The sequence below is a fragment of the Cryptotermes secundus genome, unplaced genomic scaffold, assembly GCF_002891405.2.
Source record: "Cryptotermes secundus unplaced genomic scaffold, Csec_1.0 scaffold445, whole genome shotgun sequence".
Taxonomy (NCBI): Eukaryota; Metazoa; Arthropoda; class Insecta; order Blattodea; family Kalotermitidae; genus Cryptotermes; species Cryptotermes secundus.
In genome coordinates, this window is record NW_019742968.1 from 92,185 (window position 1) to 105,969 (window position 13,785).

Genomic DNA, 13,785 nt, shown 5'->3' on the forward strand with positions numbered 1-13,785 from the left:
CTGACTTAATAAGCCTTTCGGTAGATATCATGTTCAATTCTCGGTCGGGATATCAACTGTCATGACTATTTTTCGCCATTTTCCTCAGTCCCAGGTAAATTCCGGTGCAGTATCGTAAATTAGGCCACGACCGCTTCTTCTCACAGCTATTTCAGTTCATTATATATTGTCATCCGATCATTCTACGAAGTACAGTTTTGAGTTACTAAAAACAACTCCGTGACCTGTAGTCCGCAAGCGAACTTTACCGACCGAGCGACCGCCGCTTGTCGGCGAAGTTAGTGCCAACTTTAGCGGATAGAGGATGTCGCGTGTTCAGGGCAACGGATCCCCACGGCCGTTAATCTCGGTTTTCTAGACCGGAGCCGCTATTTCCTTGAAATAGCTCCTCAGTTATCCTCACGAGGCTGAATGGACCCCGTTCCAGAACCACTACTTCTCAGAAAATCTGGGACCGCCGGGAATCGAACCCAGGACCTCTGCATCTGTAGCCAGGAACTCTGACCACTAGACCACAGACGGTCTGAGTTACTAAAAGCGTCGTTAAATAAACTATAAATGGATAATGAAGCTGTGGCTATTCAGACTTGTTCTCTATAGGTACCTGTTTCGACATCTGCTGCTTACTTTATTTAATCACATTTTTCGAACTGCATATGTTCTTGGCATATAATACTGACTGGGAATTATGAGGAGAGTGGAGAGTTACATCTTCTGGGATATAACGCCGCCTAGTCCGATGACAGTCAACTGACGTTTCAGAGGAACATGTCACCTCCATCTTCAGGGTTGAAGGCTGGCTACTTCATGCTAGTTTCTTGCACGGCTTACTATTCAACCCTGAAGATGGAGGCGAAATGTGCGTCCAAAATGTCCGTTGCAAGAGATTATACCCCAGAAGACAGAACCCCTCGTAACCACCGTTATGAGAACCTAAAACCCTACGAAGTCTATGATCGTGGTATATCCCAATTATCGTTCCAGAATTTCCTTAGTCTATAGTGACATGTTGAGAGATCTGTATTTAGGGCGGATCCTGGCTACGAATCCAAATTCGAATCCCGAACGGGGTTTTGGCTATCATATTTGAGGTTTTGCCTTGTTCTTTATATTAATAATTCCAGGCGAGCGACATTATATTTGTCTTGAAATAGGCTACGACCACTTCTTCCAAATTTTTTCCAGTTTACCTGAAATAACCATCCTTTCATCCGACATGCTGAACCCGCCAATCAATTATAATCTTGTTTCATAGGTTCAGTTAATTTGCTCTGAAGAATTCGGCTATCTTCTAGAACAGTTTCTTAGCCTTCCCGTTTCATAGATTTTAATATCCATTTTTCTGACGACTTTTTTCAAGTGACACAACCGTCTTAGAATATTTCCGTTAATTAAACTAAAATATGTGTAAACATTCCATAATATTGTGGGATATTTGCTCCATGCAAGAACTGTGGAGGCAGAGAAACGGCCGTTGCTAAGTATTACACGCACGTAACAATAGCACAGCGGGTTTATGCAACCCATTTCTAAGCAGCGGCTCTGTAAACATGTGCCCGCGGTAAACACGCCTCAACAATAGAAAAGTTGTTTTCTATGTGGTCCGTACCGCGACCGTTTCAATACAGTAGTCCTGTAAACACGCTTCAACGATACATAAGCTGTCTTCAGCGTGGTCCGTGCCGAGGAGCTAGCTTAAAGACAATTGGCGCTACAAGGCAGTGAGTGAGTCAGTCAGTAACCCGTGTGGAAGCGGGGTCGAACACCTCCGCCGTGACCCGCGAGTCGTAGGAAGCGACGAAAAGGGACGTCTGAAATCTGAGACAGTAAAATATGGTTGGGAGTCCCAGGGGACTCGGACCCAAGAAATGCTGCGCTGTAGTACAAAAGGCAGACCCGTCCTATCATCAGAGAGGGCGCCCCACAAAATAGGACCATAACTGTCCAACAGTAATAAACGTCTGGTCATGAGACTTACTGACTGACTGACCGTCAGTCGCAATGTCACTTTGACTTTGACTTTACAAGGTAGTTGAGGTTTCAGCTATGGAGTGCTAACCAGCAGGCAACGGAAGCTGAAGAATCGTTACCAGGCAACGTCTAGTGAAGACACTGCAGAGGAATAACCAATGTAGACAGCGGTACGAAGTACAGACTAGTAAAAGTAGGCTGAGAAGACTTAGTGTTTAGTGAATTGTAGTGTGAAAATCAGCAATAGTGTTATAGTTAAGACCTGTAAGTATTAAATAAATCCAGTCATCCAATCTACAGAGTCCGTCTTGTAAGTCAAGCACAACCCTACACGTGACAGTATGTTACTGTGACGTCATTACATCCCTGTGTTCCAAACAGGCTACAGGGCATTGCATGTGGCACGGCTGTAACTCCTTTTAATTGCCTTGAAGGAGACACTTCAAGCAATCTTAGTCATTAATAAGAAACCTTTTCTTTTGGAAACGTGATGAAAGTTACGATTGCAGGAGCTGCGTGCCAAGCTTTGGGATTTGAAATACAGTACCCTTGTCTTGAGCCTGTAGATCGATGCAGCTGTCGCGGAGGTGCCAGCTTTCTAACAGTTATTGCCGGGTTTTATAAGCAGAGGTTCTGATTTTCGATCAGAGTGACCGCTCATACAGTATGGGTTCATGGGTTCGTGTCCGGCTCGGAACATGTATTATATCCGCGTGTTTCTGTGTCATTTTGTGTACTGTTGGGCTTTCCCCCTTAAAAAGAATTATGCGGGGTTAATTAAAATATGAACCGGACTTATTAATTATAACGGAAAAGAAAAGTAAAAAAATAAACCTTTGTAACATTGCAACCTGCTGAGAAAGGACGCCGTGTAGTCTGATATATATCAACATTTCGGAGGAACTTCCTACCCCGATCTTCAGGTTAGAAGAGTGTTCAGATGATGGAGGCAGCAGGTATTTCCGAAACGTCGGTAAAATATCTACCAAACCACACGACGTCACATCCCAGCAGATAGCAATTTTTATAGTCACCTCATTGAGAACCTCAACTCACAGAATATTAATAATATTCTCTTACTGTGTTAGCTAATTCAGCTATTCTATATTTTCTAGGTGATTCTGACGGCCGTGGAACTTCGAGGTGAGTTTCCATACATAGTTATTTAACTTCTATCGTTATAGGTAAGCTAAACAGCTTCATGAATTATGTTGAAGCTTTCTCTGGGTGTAGTGGGAAATTGCGTATAAAATTTCAAGTTCTCTGGCCTTAGTAGCTAGGGAGAGACAGAGAAAAGTCTCCTCCTGTAAATGTTACCGCCATGAACTAGTGCTATTATCAGCCACGTATCACTTATGGTTTCCTTCTCACAATAAAAAAGCAAAATTATTGACTATGCAGTTTTTTTTTAATTCGCTAGTGGGGGGTGGAGTCCAGCTGGGTCCACGGCGGCCACTGATTGGCCTATTGTACCTGCCCCGGGTGATTATGATGATGGAGAATTTGGTGGAATGAAGATTGGCAGGGGCAACCGAAATACTCGGAGAAAACCTGCCCCAGCGCTACTTTGTCCACCTCAAATCCCACTTGACAAGACCCGGGATCGAACCCGGGCCGCCGCGGTGGGAAGCCAGAGACTAACCGCTTGAGCTATGGCGCGGCCTGGACTTTGCAGTTAATTACCATTAGGCTTTCTGAGTAGGATTTGAAAGAAAGAAAGTTCTGCTCCTATGTATAGGTCTGCTGAGTTCGTTACTGTAATCCAGAGGCATGTCTGGCACGGGAACGGTTGTTTGCTCCAGGCTGGGCTAGAACTCGCCGTTTGTGCGCTCAAGGCTGGTTCAAAGACCTGTTCTCCTCTCCAGGATGAAGACACATAAAACCGTGACAGCAAACTTTAGGGTATATTGCCTGCCAAATGGGTCGCTAGCAGGCCTAATAAACACTGACAGCATTCCCCGATCATTTCATTAATTAAAGGACACTTCCTGACTAGCCGTAGTAGCTCTGTAACGTGACTGACTGCGAGCTACACGAAATGGATTCTATTTCTGTGAGGCCCGAAATTGTTACTCACCTCTGGGACCCACCCAACCTCCTCTATAGTGGGCAGTTGAGGGGAACGCTTGCTGAAAATTTGAATAGGCCGTCTCACTACTTAAAATGGACACCTCCCCTCCATCCATACACCCTCGAGAACTTATCTGAATTCGTCGAATTCTTTTTAATATATACTTACTTACTTAATCCGTTCCTCTTATACCTTTACGGTGTCGAGGTTGTTTTTTTTTCAATTTGATAATTTTACAGACTGTAGGACTCCTTGGACGAATGATCAGCTCGTCGCAAGGCCTCTACCTAAAGACAGGACAACACAAACACAGAATAAACATATACACATAAACAAACATACATGCCTTGTGTGGGATTTGAACCCATGATACCGGCTTCCGAGCGAGAGAAGAGAGTATATGCCTTAGAATGCTCGGCTACCGTGACCGGCCTTTTTAATATATAATTCTAATAATTTTCGGCGCCAACACATACATAAATCCATATCCGGACAATTAACAAGTTTTAAGTTGTACTAAAATTGTTTGACATGTTAATGGGGGTTCAGGTTTAAATCACGTAATCTTTTCCTTGCCAAGACAAACGTAACTCGCTCAGAAAGAGCCTCGGCTTCTTCTCAGAACAAATATTTCGTTTGATAATATCAGTAAAAATAAATTATCCGGCCATCTATTAGTAATTCAAGCTATATATGAATTCTCAGCAAAGTATGAATATGTTTGGACTAGCATGGAACCATGTAAATAAAAAAAAACTTTTAGAAATTGAACTCAGCAGGCAAAAAAATATTAATGACATTTCTTCATATACTGTTGCTCTTTATCGCCGAATGATGAATTCATATTGATCCCGATTTATTGGATCGCACATTAGTAATTTTTGTTCGAAAGAAGTGTCTGAATGCTTTAGAATAATATTTGGGGCCGCGCCATAGCTCAAGCGGTTAGTCGCAGGCTTCCCACCGCGGCGGCCCGGGTTCGATCCCGGGTCTTGTCAAGTGGGATTTGTGGTGGACAAAGTGGCGCTGGGGTAGGTTTTCTCTGAGTACTTCGGTTTCCCCTGCCAATCTTCATTCCACCAATTGCTCCACAATCACCCTCACTTATCATCTGGGGCTGGTACAATAGGCCAGAAGTGGCCGCAGTACAAGGGACTTAGTCCAACCCCACTAGCAATAAAAATAAATAGAATAATATTTTGATACTGACTTGGACTCGCTTTCTCATAGGCGGTCAAGTTAAACGTTATCACGTTATATGGTCGGTTTGTTTGCCTGACGACTATAAATAACATAACATGGAATGCAGACGAAAGTTATGAGCCCAATCGCGTCAGACAATCAAGTGTTTACTTGAAAAATTTGCTAAGATATACGTACAACGTAACACGTCAGAAGGTCACAGCGGAGAAGTGCACGGTTCACAAAAACAAGCTGTTCGAGATAACCACAGCAAATAGAAGCGATGTGAGAAAGGAAACATGCGTTTGTCCTCAGTTAAAGTCAGTACTAATGTAGATATAAATACAAAAAAAAAGATAAAGCTCTCCTTGTAGCAGGCCGTGGAGGCCCATAGGGTTGTGTGACATGGGGATCCCACATTTTCTAGGCAATCAGCTCACAGATGGCTGTGAATTTGACAACCTTACACACCAGTCGCTCTTTGACCCCAGGAAGATTCCTGGTACTCATTTCTCTCAGACTTAATAGACTCCAAGGCCATAGCGCGGCTGGAAGGATTAGGTCACTTGAAAAATCCAATGACCTCATCGGGAAACGAATCCACAACCTTCCGGCTTGTAGCATAGTGCCTCAACCAACTATGCTACAGCCTGCTCACGTGGATATACATAACTGGTGACAAATATACGCTCTTTGCCCCCATGATAATGGCTGGTACTCATTTCTGTTACATGCTGAATCAACCCCATGGCCATAGTACGACTGGAAGGATTAGGTCTATTGAAAAATCCCATGACCTCCTCGGGAATCGAAACCGTAACCTTCCGGCCTCTAACATAGTTCCTTAACCAACTATGCTACCGTGTTCTCACGTGAATATACATAACTGGTGACAAATTTGTGTGTCCTGGGCACCAGCAAACAAAAATACATTATGAACTGTTTTGCAAAACTCGTGTTTAATCGTCATATCGAGTTTAAGACGCAGATTCAATTATGTTTCCCCGCTTCTTTAAGAATACTCATCTTCTCTACGGAAAAGTACGTTTTTGATATCAACGCGTGCATGTCTTTCTCCTTTAAATTTCTGAAATAGCTGACAGATTTTCGTGAAACTTGGCGGGATAAACGTTATTCCTCTTGATATCACCCTCACCAGTTTTTGAGTTCCTGTAATCAGTAATGACGCTTTGGCGGTAAGAAGTTTTGAGGTGGGAACGACACTAGTGACAGTCCAGAATCGTGAAATGATGTATAATTGTAAAGCTTTGAAAAATACGCAACTTAATTTGGAGATTTTTTATGTAATGTAAGATATCAACATACATTTTCTATAGCTTAAGTTTTATTTAAGATAATTAATGAACCACTGGAGCTAAGCTTACAAAATTTGGATTGAAAATAGACCGTAACTTACGTACTCGTATATTTCATGCTTGAAATATTCTTTGTAAGTCTAACAATTACAAACGTTACGACCTGCAACACTTTGTGGTTATATTCCATAAATTAACTTAAAATCTGTACGTAAGTAATAAGTTATTGGCAAAAATAGACCCATAGAAGCATAGAAAGTACAGTTAGGTAAAGTGACCGGCTAAGTAAGCCAAAACCAGCCAACATCAGAAATAGTTAAAAGTGATATAAGTTTATTATTTAGTTTTAGTTTAATTAATGACATTAACGCAGATTAATTCTTCGAATTACAGGACGATAGTGAATAATAAACTGGAAAGGATTTGGAAAGAAACAGTCATGGCCTAGTTGAAACAATTTCCCGGTCCGAAGTGCTATGGTCAAGGCACAGTTTTGCTGCTTTAGAGCCACGACTTTATAAGACGCCTGGAAAAGTTCGGCGCCATTACTACGCAGTAAACAAGCGTCAGGCCAGCGACTCTGACGAATGTTGTGAATGCAGGCCAAGTCGCGGTTACAACAAGGTCTAATGGAAGATCCACTGTGTCCTTTAACGAATTAGCTGGTGCGAGAAGTTAAGCAGTAATTTTATAAACAAGCATTTCCTCCAACCATTTTGATTTCCCATAGCAGATTAAGGCTGGAGGTTCTGTTTTGTCTAAGCCACTAATTAAATTGAAATTGTGCCGGTCACGGTAGCCGAGCGGTCTAAGGAGTGCACTGTCTTCGCTCGCTCGGAAACCGGGATCGTGGGTTCGAATCCCACTCAGGGCATGGATGTTTGTGTGCGTTTTTCTGTGTTTGTGTACAGGTTGTGTACGAGCTGATCACCCGCCCAAGGAGTCCTACACTATGTCTAAGATCTAGAAAAACCGAAGTGAACGGAGAAGTTCACGGAGGTAGACCTAGGTCCACTGTGGCTGTAGTGCCAAGGAAGGAAAAAAAAATTGAAATTGTAATGTACGAAATTGTGATTTTTTTAATATCCTATTGCTCCCACTTTCGAACACAGGGCTGATTTCTCAGTTTCATTATAATTTTACAGCGGTAGGACTCCTTGGACGGGTGATAAGCTCGTCGCAAGGCGTCTACCTAAACACAGGACAACACAAACACAGAACAAACGCTTACACACACACACACATACAAAATAATTCCTTGTGTGGGATTCGAACCCACGATCCTGGCTTCCGAGCGAGCGAAGACAGTACATGCCTTAGACCGTGCGGCTACCGTGACCGGCAAAGTTGTCATTAATACAGTCAGTAAGCGCCTGTCTGAGGAAAGAAGACATAATTCTTCTGGAATGTGACATCGTACGGTCTGGTAGGAGTTTATCGACGTTTGGGATGAAATTGCTGCCTCTATCTTAGGATTTGAAGAGTAAACCCAGCAGAAACCTAAAATATTACAGTTCCAAGTTTGCTGGCAGTTTACACAGAGATGAAAATCTTGCTCAAATTCAGCCTGGTAACCCCCCAAAACACGTGACCTGTACGATCTGAAACGATCACTGACTCTCCAAATACGTTTTAAAAGTAGTAATTCTGAACGTGAAATTGTCTCACGCCACAGCATGAAAGCGGAGGTCAGGCTCCATGCATTCCTGATCTCTGAATGAGATGGAGACGTCTCATAAAGTGTCTACAGTTTTGCTCTTGGTGGGAGGATGGGCTGCTTTTACCCCACAGCCGGTCAAGACGTGTCGGCAAAGAGAAAAATCCTGCTACTATCGAGAATCGAACCCCCAGTTGTTCACCCTGTAGCCTGCCACTTTATTGATTGAGATTTCGCGGATCATACAGTGTCTGTATAATTCATCTACTTCCACACATAATGTCACGTGTTTAGGGTCAACAGTTCGTGAATTGTCGTGTATCAAACTAAAAGCTATATATTGTCAAGTGTTCGGGTTTCCGTGACTAATAATAACGAGTTCTGCATTGGATGAGCGGATTCATTGGCACTTCTGTTACAATTACGATCAATTCTATCAAAGTCGAAGTCACATTGCCACTGACGGCCAGTCAGTCATCAGTCTTGGTGTCGAGCCCCATCTTGTGCCCATGACCAGATATTTATTACTGCTTGACAGTTATGGTCTTGTTTTTGTGTGGCACCCTCTCTGACGAGAGGACGGGTCTGTCTTTTGTATATGCTGCTGGCTCTTGCCAGCGCAGTCTTTCTCGGGTCGAGTCCCTTGGTACTCACAACCATATTTTACTGTCTCAGACTTGAGACTTCCCTTTTCGTCGCCTCCTACGACTCGCAGGGTCTAACAAGCAAAAGTCGAAGTCACATTGCGATGACGGCCAGTCAGTCAGTCAGTAAGTCTTGGTGTCGAGTCCGTAGGAAAATGAAACGCATAAGGATGACCTTGCTTCTAGTGGTTCACAAATGTGTGAGATAGGAGACATGGGAACTTAACTGGCACGTGGATGCGGTGCTGTAAGACTGTCTTTCTTCATGAAATAAGTAAATATTAGGAGTATGTAGGGAATGTTATCGAAAAAAAGAAGCAAAAATGTCAGATACTGAAACTGATCTGTTTTCGCTAACAGTATCACCCAAAGAGGCTTACATAAGATGAAGCCATTATGTAGCACAACTGATAAGATATGGAACAACTCTTTATCACATCGACTGTTAATGAATATCCGATCAAATGACAAAGCATTTTGTCGGAAAACCGAATGGAAACACACATTTGCAAGACATAGGCTTGACGGGAGGTAAAAAGCAAATTTATCCCTATACTTAATTGTGCAATTCACAATTGGTTGAGGCACTACGCTACAAGCCGGAAGGTCGCGGGTTCAAATCCCGATGAGGTCATTGAATTTTTTCAATTGACCTAATCCTTCCGGCCGTACTATGGCCCTGGGGTTGACTCAGCCTCTAACAGAAATGAGTAGCAGGAATTAAATAATTTTCCTGGGGAGTAAAGCGCGGCCGGCACGTAAGGCTGACAACCTTACCGCCATCTTTGAGCCGATTGTCAAGGTAATGTGGGACCCTCAACGTCTCATAACCCTATGGCCTTCACAGCCGGTTACAGGGATAGCTTTACTTTTACTTTACTTACTTAATTGTGTAATTAGTAGGGACCGGATATTAATGCAAATGCATATTTCTTTCTTGCAACAAATAATGCTCATTCGGATATATGTATGAATTACTTCATTTAGTAAATTTTGGACTTGGTTTGATGGTGCATATAAATGCATATTTTGCCTGTTTTATGAAAAAGCAAAATATTTTCGAAGATCTCTACTTTCTTTTTAAAATATTTATCATATATATATTTTTTAATATTATGTTCAAATTTTCAATTTTCGTCGTGCGTATACAATTTTTTCCCCATATTAATATATGCTAGATATTTGAGTCCCAATATTTCGTCATATAAATAGCAAGTTGAGTCTGGATTCATGTATATATAATGAATGTATAAGGGGTGGCCCTTCTCGGCCGTTGCACCGCGACCTACAGTGATCTATTATGCTTCTGAATTTAAGTATGTCATGCAGTACCCCGGACGGGACTCCTTAAGACGGGACCTCCCCGATACCTCTATTCGTAACCTGCCTCATCCGCGTACTATCAAAGTGGCCGCGAAGAGATTAGTCGGAAGCGTTCACATGTAGCCGCTATCAACGTAATACTATTCAACCGATAAGGGACTTCACTTATTTATTTCCGAAATCTCCATCAGGTTCGTTACCCTTCCTCATTGGGAGTTGGGAGTCATTCATATTAGTGGTGACTAGTCTGTGATTAAGTTTATTTAGCTTTTTGTTGTCATGCCGAAAGTGAAAGTAAGTCAGAAAACTAAATTACAGCTGTATCAGCGGGACTTCGAAAGAGAAATGACAACTATGGATAACAAAATTCTTTATTGCCGAGCGTGTAAAAAAACAGTTGGTCGTGAAGAACGCTACTCTGAGAAACTTCATAGAGAAGTGCCAGATGAATTACTGTGTGCAAAAATTACGTGAAGCAGTGTTACGATCGTACAATTGAAAACATTAGAGATAAGATTCAAGATAATTTGTGTGTGGGTATTAATAGACAAAATACAAGACTGAGGGACGGTTTATTGCAAATATTATAGTTGGATCCCTTAATAAGAATAAAAATCCGGGCCATAGTAATTAGATATTATGGTAAAAGGTAAAGTTGTCCCTGTGTTTAACGAATTAAGCACTACGCCACGAAGGCATATGAAGGAATGGATGTGTGGATCAATATTTTCTTGACCTCGGCACTAGCTGGTGGTGAGGGGTAGGCTTCACGCCCCGGACGCCTTACACCCGAGGAAAGAGCCCCTGGTACCCATTGGATAAGAGGCTGGGTGGACCCCAGAGCCGGTCTAGACGAGGTGGAGAGGAGAAATTCTCCATCCTACCGTGACTCAACTCCGATCCCTCGGTCGTGCAGCCCGTTGCCAGTCGCTATACCGACTACGCTATCCCATTATATACTATGCCACGGAGTAATACAGAGTAATGGAGGTACACCTCCACCATTCTTGACTTCGACACTAGATTCAAATTATATAGCTCAATAGATATAGTGACTAGGCTACTATCGGGATGATCGGGGAATCGGCGTTTGATTTCTCTTTTCTTCATAGTGTATGGACCGTCTGTTACGCCCCTCCAGCTTCCTGTCTCGGTACCTAGAGCTCCTTCACCGGGAGTAAAACGGCCGCGGCGTAGTGGACCACTCGCTTAGCTCCGAAGCTAAGATGGAATGGAGCTATGCATCACTTCTCCACATTTCAGTGCGTGGTGTTTAATTAAGCTTAGGGACAACTTAACCTTTTCTTTCCTATGCTGTAAAATACGAGTGTCAGAGCTGGATTCGGTTAGCCTGTGTTAGAAACGGCCAGAGAGCTCTTGCAAACACAGTAACTAACTCACTAAAACAGGCCGCGCCATAGCTCAAGCGGTTAGTCGTTGGCTTCCCACCGCGGCGGACCGGGTTCGATCCCGGGGTCTGGTCAAGTGGGATTTGTGGTAGACAAAGTGGCGCTGGGGCGGGTTTTCTCCGGGTTTCCCTTGCCAATCTTCATTCCACCAAATGCTCCACAATCACCCTCACCTATCATCTGGGGCTGGTACAATAGGCCAGAAGTGGCCGCAGTACAAGGGACTTGAATGAATGAATGTATAAGGGGTGGGCCTTGTTGGCCCTTGCACCGCGACCACAGTAATCTATTGGACTCAGTCGCACCCCACTTGTAATAAAAGAACTCACTAACTACACGGAGCTGAGCCCTTCTTGAGAAGCCGCAAGTCACGCAGCTACTCAAGAGCTTGCCGGCATTTTTTGGAACACGAAGGTTCATTACCGTGTTCACAAGAGTCCTCCACTGGTTCCTATCCTGAGCAAGATCAATCCAGTCCATACCACCCCATACTATCTCTCTAAGATCCATTTTAACATTATTCACCCACCTACATCTTGCTCTTCCTAGTAGGCTTTTTCCTTCTGGCTTTCCCATCAATGCCCTATATGCATTCCTGTTCTCTCCCACTCGTACTACATGCCCTCCCCATCTCTTCCTTCTTGACTTGATCATTCTAATTATATTTGGCGAAGAGTATAAGTTGTGAAACTCCTCATAATGCAGTTTTCTCCAACCTCCTGTCACTTCATTTCTCTTCGGTACAAATATTCTCCTCAACACCCTCTTCTCAAATACCCTCAGTCTATGTTCCTCCCTTAATGTCAGAAACCAAGTTTCTCAGCCGTGCACAACCACAGGCAAAATTATAGGTTTTTTTTTTTTCCTTGGCACTACAGCCCCAGTGTGCCTAGGCCTACCTCCATGAACTCCGTTCACTTCGGTTTTTCTAGATCTTACACATACGGTAGGACTCCTTGGGCGAGTGATCAGCTCATCGCAAGGCCTATACCTGTAGACAAACACAGAAAAACGCACACAAACATCCATGCCCTGAGTGGGATTCAAACCCACGATCCCGGCTTCCGAGCGAGCGAAGACAGTGCATGCCTTGGACCGCTCGGCTACCGTGACCGGCAAATTATAGTTTTACATATTCTAATTTTTACGGTTTTAGACAATATAAGAGAAGACAAATGGTTCTGAACTGAATGGTATCAAGCATTACCGATTGAAAATCTCTACTTAATTTCCTCCTGAATAAAATTTTGATTTGTTACTGCCGTTCCCAAATATTTGAACTGTACCACATTTTCAAAGGATCTGTTAGCTGTCTTTATGTCATGATTTTGTCATGCATTCTGGTCACGAGACAGCAACATATACCTAGTTTTCTCTGTGTTTACTTCTAGACCCACCTCCTAATTAGCATCAATTAAAGTTAGAGTGGAGATTTTCATGACCAATTAAGTGATTTTTGACTTCTCAGTAAGGACTGTGCTTCGTGAATTAGTTTACTAGCCTCCATGTTTATGCTTTTATATTCACAGTTGAGTGTCTCGTTAGGCCTTCAGTGAAACTAAGAGAAAAAACTTGAATCTGATCTTGGTAATTGCTTTTGTGTATTTTCCACAATAAAAATAATATACTCCTGTTTAAACGGACAGGGATGCCGAGTTACAAACCAGAGTTTCAAAATATCATTTTTTTTCCTTCAAATTCTATTTTACTGGTTTACCGGTTCCGTAATTCATGACAACTGAAAGTCGGGGGGGGAGCCCATACAAGACCCTCCCAGCATTGCACTGATTATGATGACGGATACGATAAATGTCAGGGATAACAAACGCACAACCACTGCTACGGGAAGCTGCATTCTGCTGGAAACATTCATACCAACCTAACATATTACACGTTATCATAAAAAGGTAAAAGAGGTAAAGTTGTCCCCATAACAGGCTGTGAAGGCCCATAGGGTTGTGAGAGTTCGAGGCTCCCACATTTTCTTTTAGACAATCGGCTCACAGATGGTGGTAAAGTTGTCAGCCTTACGCGCCGGCCGCTCTTCACCCCACAAGAATCTTCCTGGTACTCATTTCTGTTAGCGGCTGAGTCGACCCCAGGGCTATAATGCAGCTGGAAGTATTAGGTAAGTTGAAAAAATCCACCTCATCGGGACTGGAACCAGCGACCTTCCTGCTTTAACACAGCACCTCAATCAACTACGCTACAG

General features: G+C 43.0%; 1 long non-coding RNA gene across 1 annotated transcript in view; it reads left to right on the plus strand.

Moving 5' to 3' along the window:
* The window catches only part of LOC117283019, a 105,143-nt gene that overhangs the window by 41,037 nt on the left and 50,321 nt on the right, over positions 1–13,785 (plus strand). Inside the window, exon 2 of the long non-coding RNA XR_004514012.1 lies at positions 3,087–3,114. This is a non-coding gene — a long non-coding RNA (uncharacterized LOC117283019). The remainder of the gene's footprint in view (positions 1–3,086; positions 3,115–13,785) is intronic.